A 13703-nucleotide genomic window follows, 5' to 3' on the forward strand; every position below is an offset into this window, starting at 1 on the left:
ATAGCACCCCTCAGTGCAGCCCTGGCCTAGCCTGCAGTGGCAGCCCACCCTTGCCCTGCACAGATCTGGAGGCACATGCCCCCCATGCCCTTCTGGGGTACATGTAGTGGTGGGACCCGTCCCTCCTCCCCATGCCCCCTGGACAAGCTGCTTGCGGCTCCGTCCTGTGCCCCACCCCACCCTGGCTGTGCAGCCCCAGTCCCACTTCCTCCCTCACTGTAGGGGCCTTGATCTGCACCCCCCCATGCCCCTTCCCCCCACAACAGATGTACTAGCCAGATGCTGCTCTCCACGCTGCTGGGTTGTGCTCCTGGCTGCCTGCATGCTGTGCTGCAGCTGCGCGCATTCACAGGGCATTTATCGGCCACATCAGCCAAAAAAAGCCAGTTGCCGATAATGCCAATTTTCCTTATGTTGGTGCCAATACGATATGGGACTAATGCATTGGTGCACCTCTAAGTTGATTTTCCTTTTGTATTAATCAAAATTCAGTTAAACTGTTCTTCATAGATTGTCCTCCTCCCCAGATGCAGAAGATGTTGAACAGATCTCATCCATATCCTTGGCAGAGATTCTACTAGTTAAGTTAGGCTTGCTTGCTTTTTTTCTTCTGGGTAGGTTGAACTTTCACGTTCCTCTCAATTTAAAAAAAAATAAATAAAAAAAGTTCTTCTCTCCCCTATACATCAGAGATTGCACAACATGCTTGGATAATATGAGAAGGAGAATGTTTTAGTTATCTAGACAGATAAAAGCTGGAGCACTGAGAGATGAGAGTCATGGAATCAAATTCAAACATATGAAATATTCACTGATTGCTTTGTGGGCCGGTGTTAAGGAAAGAAGTTTGTTTAATTCTATGGCCACATTTATTTTCTACATATTTATATTATGGCAGATGTGCAGTGCCACATACAGTGATTAAAATGTGCTAAACAAGTTCTTGCCATACAGGCTTCAGATCCGTGGGCAAGATGATGTACAGCATAGAACATACTGTGTCAGACAGACAGCTGTGAGGTCATCCTCATCATCATCATCACAGCTGGTAATCTTTCTGAGACAATGGAATTATGCTGAAGGAACAGGATGGGCATCTGCACTTTGCTTAAGGGATGCCTTGGAGAAGAGCATGGAATTAGGGAGACACTCTGGAGGTGGTAGAGATGAAAATTGTAGACAGAAATTGACTGTTAGAGCTGTGCAAAAGGATGCATAGTTTGATTTTTGTTGTGGCAGAGTGGAAATTTATGAAGGGATTGGAGAAGTGGTGGCCAGCAATCAAGGAGAATGGAACAGATCTTGGGGGATGGGGCAGCCAATACATATAGACTTCATTATCTCATCCAAATCTGAAGGAAGACTTTCTGTCCCTCACTTGTGATTTATAGGAAACAGTCCTGCCTGACATCCTTGGATATACCACTTCATTTCCGTATATGTGCCTGCTTTCAATTTTGCTGCTGTGGCTAATAGTAAACAAAGTCTGATGGGTCTAGAGGGACCATGGATATGATTTCCCTTCCATCTACAAGGCAGAGCATAAGGGGTGGTGCCGAGCCAGTGGACAAGCTGCAGGGTAGCTGGCTTTCAGTGGAAGTGTTCCTTACAAAATATCTAAGTAAAACACACCAGAAAATGTTTGCCATTTACTTATATTGTGCTATTCTTAAGGGTTTATGTGAAGTAGATGCAGAATTTTCACAAGATTGTGTTTTTCAAGTTGTCTGTTTGCCTTCTAAAATGCTGGGCAACATGGCGTCCCTGTAAATAAGTATAAGAGCTCTCTCAGCTCTTGTATTTTGAGAATTCAAGCAAAAGATTATGCAAGTATGTGTGTGGAGAAATAGGTAACCAAGAACTAAACCAGCCATTGCTTTCTTTGGCAATTCAACAGACCCTTATACAACACAACATATGAACCTGAAATGTTTCCTTTCACTTTTAAAGAAAGATTTAGTAGATCTACTATTGGAGTTAATGTCATCTCAGAGCCTGCCTACCTCAGGAGTCATGGCTCCCAGATTGTTTGTCTTGAAGAAAACAAAAGGATTGCTATAAGAGATGGAGTTCTGTCCTTCCTCTTCCCTCTTTCACAAAACCCCCCACTTAGCTTGCTGCAGTCTGTTTCCCCTCCTCATTCCTGCACATCTGGATCGCTGTTATCTTCCACTTGGACAGTTCTGGATAGCTTCAGGGTCATGTTGGGACAAAGACTGTAACTAAACCTAAGCTATGTAAAACAAATATAGCCAGAAGGAACTGCAGTCATACTTCCAGTGAAATCTTTTTAGAAAAACCAAGACATTTTGTTCTCATAACATCTGTAGAAAGTGTGCTGAAAAACTCCATTATGCTAGCAGATTTTTTCCCACAAATTAGGGAGATAAGAGTGGTATCTTACACTGTTGTTCACTTCTGACGAGCATAACACACTGACAGAAAATAACTAGTTCTTACTACAAATGGATGAACATAATTTTCTTTCTTTTTTAATGTAAATGCAGTGCATTCTCCTAGCAACCAGTCTTCCAAGTGATGTCTGATACCGAATTGATGTGATGAGAAATGTCATCTGAGGAAGAATGTATCGTGCTGTAGTTTTTGGCAGCTGAAGTCCAAAGCTTAGGGAATGTGAAGCTTAGGCAAATTTTTAGTATTTGGAACAACCACCTGGCACAGCCTGTGGATGTTTTTTTATGCTAGGATAGACAGGCTAAGGCTGCACCATTCTCCTCCTGTCCTTTTGGCTTTCCTCAACTTGGAAAGGTGCGTCAGCCTGTCATTTATACAAGTTTTGTTGACTGATTTGCAGCTTTACATGTAGAAGTTAAGGTGTTGCAAAAACTATTGCTTTCTGCTTGCCAGTAAGAGAATATCTGTCTTTCTAAAATACAGAACTTGGTGGTTCATGTTCCCTTTACACACCAAGCGGTGGTCAGGCCTTGCAATTAATTTGAACAGCAAGGTGTCTTCAGGGATCTGTAAGAACTTCAGTAAGTGACATAACTTTACCCACTGTAAAATAGGAATAGTTGCTTATTTTGCAAGGCTGTTAAGGCTCAAGATTGGTAAAACATTAAACTCCTGGTATGAAAGTCATTATGCAGCTTGAAGTTCTGTACTGTTTATGAAGTGCTTAGAGGATTGTGGATTTGTTTTTTTTTTTAGAAAACTATTAATACTTGAGGTGAGGAATATAAAACTGGTCTATGTAGGCCTGTTGAGATAAAAATAGAATTCCAAAACTCAGCCACTTGTATGGCTGCAGATTGGTAGACCAGTTGCATTTATTGAATGTAGCTGGGACTTCAAGCATCATGTGCTCTTACTCTAATCCTAGCTCTTCCTGAAATTCTCTTTGTGGCCTTGGGTGAATTATTTGGTTTCCCATGAGAACACTGTGAAAACCGTTGAGACACTACATAGAAGTTATTCTTCACTTAAGTGCTAAGTAAACCTAAAATATTATTGAAGCCTGCAAAACTCTGCTTTTTCCTTGTTTCTTGAAGCTTTTGGTATGCTGAGTTCCCAGGAATTCAGTGCTGCTTTGGGAAATTCTGTACCAGGAAAAAACATTCTGCTATTTCTCTCCTACAGTGTGTTCATTTAACTATATAACTTCAGATCTCTGACTCTTCAAAACTCCATTTCCATTCAGTCTAACCTTTCAGCGCTCTTTTGAGGTCAGCAGAAGCAGGAATGGGAAAACGCCCTGTACTTTTATAGACTTATCTGTTCAGTGTAGTGGTTCTTAAAAATTTGGAGGATTCAGTTTATTATTGAGAAGCCATTTTTAGCCTGTCCAGTGGGGTTACGTATGCATTGGGAGCATAAACCAAAATATTTACGGCTTTGCTCTGGAACAAAGGAAGTTTTGAAGTGCTGGACTTCTGATTTCTTTGCATGAAAAGAACTGCAGCATTTTGGTTGAAGTGTTTGGAATGATGGAAAAAAGAAGATGGAATGATTTTTTTCAACAGTGCAGATGCATTCCTATGTAATAATTCCATATAATTACATGCCCTGTATCTCGGCATCAGCTATTCTGTCAGTCAAAAAATGAAAGCTTGATTTCACTGAGTGATCCCACATCAGAAAAACTACCCATTGCATCAGATGATTGTTTCACGTTAAAAAGCCTTGATTACACGATCTTAAACATTGGCGCATTGTAGGAAATGTCAGGGTTTTTTATTTTGTTGCAATGTTATGAACTTGAGTTTAAAACAACATCTTTAGTTATCAAGTTCAAACTTTTTTTTCCTTTTGGAGTTCTAAAAGCTTCTAATGGCTGTCTGCAAAACTCCAATTTAATATGAGTTGTTAATGGAGAGGGAGAAATATTTATTTTTCAATAATACTTAGAGGTCTAAAGTGAACCTCCTTTGTACAGTACCTCACACATATGCACTTGGAAATAGACCCCACAAGGAGTAATTACATTCTTTCTTCTCTTGTCCAAGTGCACCAGTCTGTTTTCTCTCTGACAGTCTGGACTATGCTATGATGAAAAATGTTCAGCATGTCCAACTGTGCAACTTATCACCAGTGCACGGTGCAGGGTGTGGGGGTTGGAGAAGAGGTGCTTACTACTGAGATTCCTTAAGTAATAGGGAGCCTGAGGAGTGGATTGCTAGGGTCAATCCAGTTTATAAAATAGCAGCAGGGATTTGGGGTAAAACCAAGGATTCATATCTTCTTAAAACAGCATTTTCAGAACAGCTGTAGTCTTATAACGCAGAGGAATGTGACTTCAGTAGGCAGACCAGCAGTAAGCATACTCATTTTACTGATAAAACGCAATAAAAGGAAGTTTGACGGCATCTGGACCAGTTCCAGATACTTAACTAATGAAAGGTAATATGGGGAAAATAAAAGATTCTTTTGCAGATCAGCAGAACGGAACACAAAATGGAACAAACTTGAAGCAGAGAGATTGACTAGGATGGTGAAATAACAGGAACTTCCAAAATATTTAGCATGTGCAAGTCAAAAGTAGCCAGTGAAATACAAAGTGCAAAATTAACTTCCTTTTCGAGTTGAAGCAAACTTTTCCTACTGCTGTGTCTCCGAGTAGAGAATGTCTTAGTGATTTAAATTCTCATGCCTAGGGCCATTCAGAAGTATGGCATATTCCCAAATTTCCACTAATGCTAATTATATGAATGCAGCAGCAATGACCAAAAAAAATTCTTGAAAAAAGGCAGCTGGGATCAGAGAGAGGAAAAGGACTTGGCTTATAAAGCAGTTTTCTTACCTTAAGGATTACATGGTGGAGGAAGAGTGTCTTCTTTGTTATTGTTGGAGGGAGTTATGGGCAAACATCCTTGATGAGTTGTGATCTTAGCTTATTACTTTTCCTTTGGTGAAATTTTCAGGTTGCCTAATAAGAATTGTTTTATGGTGTGATCCTTTGAGGGGTATTGAGTCAAAATTATTTAGAAAGGTCCTGAGGGCATACTGTTTCAAGCTATGATCTTGTCATAAGACCAGAGCAGGTTCTGACTGAATGAATTAAGCCTCAGTGGGTTATCTTACTGAGATGATATGAGATTTTCCTGAATCGCCAACCCCAAAGTGACCCACTATGCTTGAGTCAGTATGTAGTCATTGTCCTTCCATTGTGCTACAGGGCAGGACACCCTGTTGTTGGATGCGGTGTAGTCTGTGTCAGAATGCACTAATTATAGGTTCCCTGGAACTTCTTACAGAAATTAGGGCTGTTAATGTGGGGGTGATAGCTTTCTGAATGCCAGTATATGGGCACGGGCATTGGCACGTAGCAGCCAGCAACCCCTGGCTAAGTGAGATTTATTGTATGGCATTACACTAGAAAAACTTACTACATTAAATTTTTTTGTATGACAGAGGTATTAAAGTTATTTAACCACTTTGGGGTCAAATTCAGGAAAATATGGCAGACTTACTGATCAGAGCAGCAAAACCAGGCATCAGATTTGTACAAGGGAGTGATGAGAATATAACAGATGCCAAGAGTAAAATGTGTTTTCTCAGCAGAGGGAGAAGGAAATGCCAGTGAAATGAATCCACACAGTGAATGCGAGGTGAACTTTGGCTGTTCCTCTAAAAGGGGTTTATAATTATAAAATGAACAATGAAAATCAGATTGGTAACATTTGTAACAACTTGGGTTTGCTTAACTCTGTAAGATAATCGGATCCTTTGGACGTATTTGAAACTCCAGCCCTTTTCCTGAATCTGAAATATCAATTCCCATCTCCATTTGGGATATTTTCCATAATGGCCACACTTCTCTTCTACCCACCAGGCAGCTGCACAGCTGTAGAAGTTTAAAATTTCTCTTTTCAAGTTGGAATCTTGTTTTAGTGTAATAGCTGGAGTTTGCAGTCAGCTGCCCATGATCTCTGACTTTTTAGAAGCCCGGTGCTGGCTTGTTTCTGTGAAATGATGACCAGCTTAAAATGAAGGATGACTTGTTAGCTACACAAGATGTGCACGATGAGAACTGCAAAGAGCAGAGGAACTTGGCTGTTTTCTAGTTTTGCTTTCCATTCCATGTGATACTCATGGGGGATGCTACTTTGGATCAGTGAGGGTGTACTATTTTAGGTGTTTGATTTCCTTGATGTGGCAGTCTTACTGTTTCCTTTTTATGTGTTCTTCAGATAAAGGACTGGATAAAAGCAACTCATTTGTTTATGACCCAGGAGCTTAGTGGCTACAGATTTTGGGTATTTTAAATTTGGATTCAAATTTGAGATACCTTTTTAAGATGCCTGATTTTTTTTTCAGGAAGTGTTGAGCATCCATCCTCATAAAACCGGGCTTCTTTATGGAGCTGCAGATCATTGTCCAAATGTGGAGATAGCCAAAAGCCCAAATTTTAATTTTGGAACTGTAGACCAATATCTCTTACTATATGAGCAGTTCAGATGGACTCAGAAAAATCTTTCTTTTCCAGTTAAGCATACACCTTATGAATAGTACAAAACTTGTTTTCTTTTAACCTCAAATAGATAAGTAGTTGCATTTAGCTTCTTAAAAAGAAATCCAACTGCACATTGCTGCTGCAGACACTTCATACTCAATATAAGTTGTCTTACGGGCTGATGGGAGTGTGGGTGTGTGAGAAAATACATAACTAAAAATAAATTCTCTGTCCTCTGCTCTTAGTAAAGATTTGAGTGTATTAGATATTTGAGCCAAACTCAATCCAGGAGTGAGCAAACACAATACCCACTAATTTTAGTGAGTTACTCTATTCATTCTGGCTCTGACATGGGGGTGTATGCAGTGTGGTGAGTAACTGTGTTGGTTTCTGGGTTGTACTATACCAGGATTGCTTGAAAATAGCAAAAAAACCCAGCTTTTTGAGTAGCTGAAATATTTATTCTTTTATTGTCTTTCCTAATACACTCTTATTTTCTTTCACCCACAGTGGTATACAGTTCTCTTAAATGGATGGGTGCTTTATTCTTTTTGACAATAATGAACCAGTGATAACACTCAAATGAAATGCTGGATGCTGCGGATCAAGCAAGACCTGCAAAATGAGTTTTGAAGATCATATTGTGCAACAACTTTTTATACCTATCTCTGTCCAACCCTAATCATGATCTATGTATCTTTTGTTTTTTTTCTTGGTAATAATGTCTTCATACTTATAGGAAGGATAATACACCCTAATTTTTTATCTTTTTATCCAAAAATGTCCTGCACTACTTGTATTAGTCATTGTGAATGGGTATAAGATGATGTACCACGTTTCAGCTAGGTCATGTCATTTAATGCCGAAAGATTTTGTGAACTGTTTACAGTAAATGTGTATTTGTTTGCACACTATCCTAGCTTTTATTTGCTCTCTTAGTTGAACCATTATATACCTAATTACTAGTTTATCATAACTTTTTTTGTCTCATATATAATGATACACCTGGGCCATCTGTGTAAGTTGTGCTTTTGTTTACTCTTGTAGCATCATCTCTTGTGGCTTGTATGTGCATAAAGTAAAACAAAAGGTTCAAAATACTGATGCTACACCATGATGATAGAGAGGCTGACTTTTTCTAAACCAACTATAGTGCCTTAAAAATACGTAAACACCCTGCATGCCAAATCACTTTTTTGGGTATCTATAAAGACTTGTCTTCAAGTATGGCTGCACAGTTTTCTATCTAAGGCATTTTCATTGCTCAGCCAAGTGACTGCTGGTATGTACTGAACTTTTTTAATGTATATCATAACACTAAATTTTCCTTGGATTTTTTTTTTAATAAATTGAATGAACATTAAACATTTTTTGTGTTTTATCCTTTCATTTAAATAAGCTTGCTATTTAATAACCAAGTCGTATATAGAACATGTATTAAAGACTCAAAATATTTATCATGAAGAAAGAAGCTTTTTTCCATGGCTGGTCTGTACACAAACTACACTGAAGTAGCTTAAATCAACTTAAAAATTGACTTTGAACTTAGGCACCTAACCTGCTTAGGTGCTTTAGAAAATTCCACTGAGCTCCTGTCTTCTTAATCAGGACAGCTTTAGCAAACAATTTTCTTCAAAGGGATGTGTATTTGGCTTGTATTAAGTGGTGTTAAACTGGTGCTAAAAAGGCATGATATTGTGAGGCTTCATTAATACAGAAGTTGCCAAAGTGAAGTTGAAGGTGAAATGAGCTAAACGGTCATTATTCATGTACTACTTTATTAAAAACTTCTACAGACCTGTCTAGAGAGAGATGGTTATTTTGGGAGCTGGGGAGTGGGGTGGATATGTGCACTTGTCTCTCATGAGTTGACAAGGATGTGCACTCGACTAAGTTAATATGATTTCTTGTTAGCAGTATTTCTTCAGTGATGTTTCATTATGTTCTACAGCTGTCATAAAGCATTATACTATCCATTTGTGCTCATGGAAGTCAGGAGACTGCTAAGCCCTTCCCTGGTAACTAGAAGGTAATTTATATACTATAGTAACTCTTGGGCAAAGATGATATGGTCTGAGAAGTGAACTTTCAAAAATCAGTGTTTTGGGGTGCCTGAGTATACTTTTAAAAAGCCTGATATTTTTTTTTTTTCCAGGAACTGCTGAACAGCCCTTCTGACAAATCAGTCCTCCCACTACTTTCCCTCCCCATCTCTCTCCCTTTCTCTGTTTTCATTTCAGTAGCCAAAAAATGAGATGCTGAAAATCACTGATCACTTTTGCAGTTTGTCTCAGAATTCCCATTGGAGAGAAATAGCTGCATAAGCAAATAAAGATTAGTGACTGATGCTTGTGTCCCTGTCTTTGAGATGTGCCCTGAGATACTCGGTCTGAAAAAGGATACTCTGCTTGAAAAATGGTCTAAAAAGATGTGACACTAGACCTTGTATTTTGAATAGATCCATTGCTCAAATTCCTAATGCTTCAAAATAATTTTTAGTGTTTATTGATTTTATGACTTTCCCAGCAACTTCTAAAAGTTATTCTTCAACCACACTTAGAGCTGTGGTTTTGTTGGAAGCCTCATGGTTTGTGGAGGGGAATGTATATTCATTCATTAAAGCACTCTTTGCTGTTGCTTGATGTCTGTCGGAGTAGTTGTCTTGAGCTGTAGGATTGTTGTTTGTTTGTTTGTTTGTTTGTTTTTTCTTTTTTGGTTCTCCCTTTCCACTATTTTTTCACTTCTGGCAGGGCAGTGTTTAGCTCAGAGGTGGGCAAAATATGGGCCATGGGCTGGATCTGGTCCTTCAACTGACTGGAGCGCCTGCAGATTGACTGATTTGTATCCAGCCCACAGTGCCCTGCATGGGGTAAGTGCTGCCTGTTCCTGCTGAGGGCAGCCAGAACTGTGCTCCTGCTGGCCCTGGCCAGCACGCGCAGCTTCTCAGTGGGGCTGCTCCCAGTGCGGCTGCAGCTGCCTGGGTGGTATTTGGATTCCCCACCATCTCCAACCTCCTGTCCCTGCTGCACGACTCTGTACAGCAGGCACTGCGGAGAAGCTGGGGGATGCATGCTGGGCAGCAGATGCCCAGCTAAGTGGGGGAAAGCTGGAGCTGGGCAGCTACTACCCCAGCATGCATGGCTCCAACTCCTGGCTGCCTCCCATCCACTTGGCTGCTTCCAGGTGTCTGCTCATCATACTGGGCAGGTGGAGTGGGTGGAAGGTAGCTGGGAGCTGGAGCCCCACGTGCTGAGGCAGGAACTGCCTGGCTGCAGCTTCCCCCTAACCCAGAGCATCACAGCAGGGGCAGAGGGGGAGGAGGAGCTGCTGGAGATGGGGGAGAGCTGTTCAGTACCTGGGTGGCTGCAGCTGCACTGGGAGCAGCCCCACCAGGAAGCTGTGCATGCCAGCTGGGGTGGGGGTGGGTGGGAGCGCAGTGCAAGCAGGAATGGTTGGTACTCGGCTCCATGTGGAGTGCTGTGGAGGCAGCCATGGACCAGATGAGAGGGGAGGGGGTACGGACTGCATCTGCAGCGCCTGGGCAAGCTCTGGTGCATGCACCCCCTTCCCTTCTTCCCTCCCCCTCACTGGTCCTTGGGACTTAGTGTGTGGGCAACCCCACCATCCCCCCATGCAAAATGCAAGCGTAAGACTTTATTTTGAGCTATTATGCAATCCCCTATATATATATGTATGTGTGTATACACACACACACACACTATTAAAAACCCCCCAACAAATCAGCACAAAAAGTATTTTTTGCAATAGAATTAAAATGCTACAGTAGATGTTTGATTTTTAATATATGCTTTGTTTTTGTGTGTAATTTGTTAAAATGAGATCTTCTGAAAGAGTGTGTGCAGCCTTCGAGAGCTGACCAAAACTCATTAAGCTGCCCTCCAGCTGAAATAATTGCCCACCCCAGGTTTAGCACCAGGTACTCCATGTCCATCTGTTTTCCATCTCACTTTCCATCCCAGGGTTGTCGGCATGAGCAGACTTGCCACTTCTAAGTGCAGGACTGAGAGTTCACATATGACTGTTCTAATGGTTTATCTTGAGCAGGGTCTGGGAGAGTGTGGCTACAATCTGTTCAATCTGCACTGGATTTAAAATTCTGTGGCAGACTATAAAGCCATTTATGAAACTAATTATTGGATCGTTGGTGCTGTGTAGTGTGTGGTGGAGTCTCTAACGGTTTGTGGTTGTCTAGTGTTTAGAAATGAGCAAATGTGGAAACAATTACTTGACATGCTTTTTTTTTTTTCTGAGCCTTGACTCAATGGGTGAAAATGAATTTGGGATCGATTCATGGAGCTCGTTAAAACAAACATGCCAGGAGATACAAGCCTTTCTTTGTTTTGATCTGGAGAACTGTTTGGGGAGAGGAGGAGGAGTGATGATAGCGTAGGTGGAGTAACAACCACAATAAGAATCTGAAAAGCTAGTGCTGTAGTACTGGTGCCAGTTTTGGTCCCAAATCTGGAACTACTATGCAATTATTATTCTAAGCGTAGCTATCGCTGTGCAGAGCTCTTGAGTGTGTTGTGTCAAAGAAGTGCATGTTAGTACGCACAGAAAGCAGCCAAATACTTAGACTAGAAAGTATTCTCGGGCAGTGGGAAAACTAAATAAGCAGTGATGGAGATTTACCCCTCTTTCATATATAAGATCATACTACTGGTATGAGCTTGGTCAGTATTACTTGAGGAAATGGTAACCTCAGACTACCTGACAGGTAACAGCCTATGACTCCTGTTGGGTATTTTGAGGCTGATTTTTCTTTTCAAAGGCACTGGGGAAGCCTGAGGGAGCAGCTTTGTTAAAGCTCAGGCCTCTGAGGACTCCAAGGTGTCCTTCTTGCTATTAGCATGCTGGGTATTGAGAAAAGGTTTCTATTGTTTCTGAATTGCCCTTTAGTCCTGCTTGTCTGTGGAGGGTTTTATGTTTGCCTTGTCTCAGATGACTTCTGCTGGAGTTCAGTTGGCAGAGCTTTTGTCTGAAGTTATAATTTCAGTACTAGCGATTAAAATGAATTAAGGGCAGCATGTCAAACTGCTCCTCTGTGCAGTGCATCTGTAGTGAGGGAAGCTAGAATTGTATTGCACCTTGAGAGCATGTGAAATCTCAGAGCACACATTTTCTAATTGGTCCAGTTGTGGGGGATGGAGGAGGATGACGACAACCAAGTCTCTTAATGGGTTTTCATTTCTCTAATTTCTGTGATCTCAGGGCTTCCTGTAGTGGGCTATTAACATGTTGCATATTACTCATGCATGCATGACTTGTGATTTCAACAGGACATGCACATTATATGTAAAGGTTTGTGACGTTTAGGAATCCCTTTGTTCAAGCACTTTGTTTACCAATAATTCATAATCCCATTACAATAATACAACATTATGGCTGTTGAAATCACACAGCCAGGAAATGCAGAAACCATGGTTCCATAAACCAGATGCACAACTGTTTACAGATCTCTGCTGCTAGTCATGCTTGTCTTGTTAATGAGTGAATTGGCAGAATTATAAATTCTACCAGGTGGGGCTTATTTCCTGAAATATCTGAGGAGCTCTGACATGGGTGAAGCCTCTAGAATAGAAATGGTACATAACATGACTCCATTTAAAGATGTAATGCAGGCAAAATATTTTCATGGATGTAATGTTAAGGTTGCAGTGCTGCCGAATGTGGAGAAGAATATAAGCCATGTTATATATGGCTGAAAGCAAACTAGAAATTCTTGTATGATGAAAGGTAGATTTCTCCCCAAGAATCTGTAATGCCTGTGTAGTCCTGGGTCGATGATCTTTTATCTATGAACTGGTTTCTCCATGCATCCATTTACCACGCAGCAGTGTCTTCTACTCTGCAACTTTTGGCAAGTTTAGGAACCATTCTCAAACTATTCTAACTTTTGTTAAACAGAAATAATAAAAAAAACAAAAAAAAACCTCCAGGCCAAAGCCAGGCAACCTGAGGAAGCTTGAATTTACCCAATGCAGCCTTGTTGACTCCCTTTTTTAAGTACTCTAGAAAGCCACAATTAGAAAGAGTGGCTTTGTGCTTCACTCCCTTAGCTATGACCAGTACATCACATTCACTTTGCACTTTTATTAAGAACTCAGTCCTGGCTGCTAGGGTCTAAGCCTGGGTGGTTTTAGCAAGCTGTATTTTTAAATAGAAATCAGAAAGCACTGAGAAACTCAAGTGCACGGATAACCAAAATATCCTTCCTGCAAAGCAATGTGTGTTGGGGTTCCAGGAAGGGTGAGGTGCTTGATGCAGCCAGGCTACATTAATACAAGGTAGGGTAGATTTGCACTAACCAAAGTGTGTGCTTATCAGATGAAGCGAGTTGGGTGTAGTGTATGAGATGAAGTGAGCTGTGTGTGTGTGTGTGTGTGTGTGTGCATCAAATGAAGTGAGCTGTGTCTGCATCAGATAGAAGCAAGCTCTGTGTGTGCATCAACTGAAGTGAGCTGCGTGTGCGTGCACTGGTGACTGGTGGGGGGGGGTATGTGCCCTCACCCTTGCCAGTGACGCTGTCGGTAGGCCCCCCCAGATTCACGTGTGTGTGTGCATCAGATGAAGCGAGCTCCTGTGCGGTTGCGAGCTTCATCTGTGCATATGCAGGTACGCACACACACAGCATACGTACATAAGAGGACGTGTGCGTGTGTGCATGTGTACGGGTAGCGTGTGTTTGCACGCCGGAGGAGCTGAGGCTGGTGCGGGTGCGTGTCCCCGTGTCCCCCCGCGCGGGGCGGGGCGGGGCGGGGCCGGGCGG

At 41.4% G+C, this 13703-nt stretch overlaps 1 protein-coding gene across 1 annotated transcript in view; it reads left to right on the top strand.

Moving 5' to 3' along the window:
* LOC109290455 (septin-2) overlaps positions 1 to 8278 on the top strand; it is a 73701-nt gene extending 65423 nt beyond the window's left edge. Inside the window, exon 13 of the mRNA XM_019506966.1 lies at positions 7424 to 8278. The gene's annotated coding sequence lies outside the window, so the exon portion shown is untranslated. The remainder of the gene's footprint in view (positions 1 to 7423) is intronic.
* The last annotated feature ends 5425 nt before the right edge of the window (positions 8279 to 13703 follow it).

Source organism: Gavialis gangeticus, unplaced genomic scaffold, assembly GCF_001723915.1.
Source record: "Gavialis gangeticus isolate Ggan-Ray unplaced genomic scaffold, GavGan_comp1, whole genome shotgun sequence".
Lineage (NCBI taxonomy): Eukaryota > Metazoa > Chordata > Crocodylia > Gavialidae > Gavialis > Gavialis gangeticus.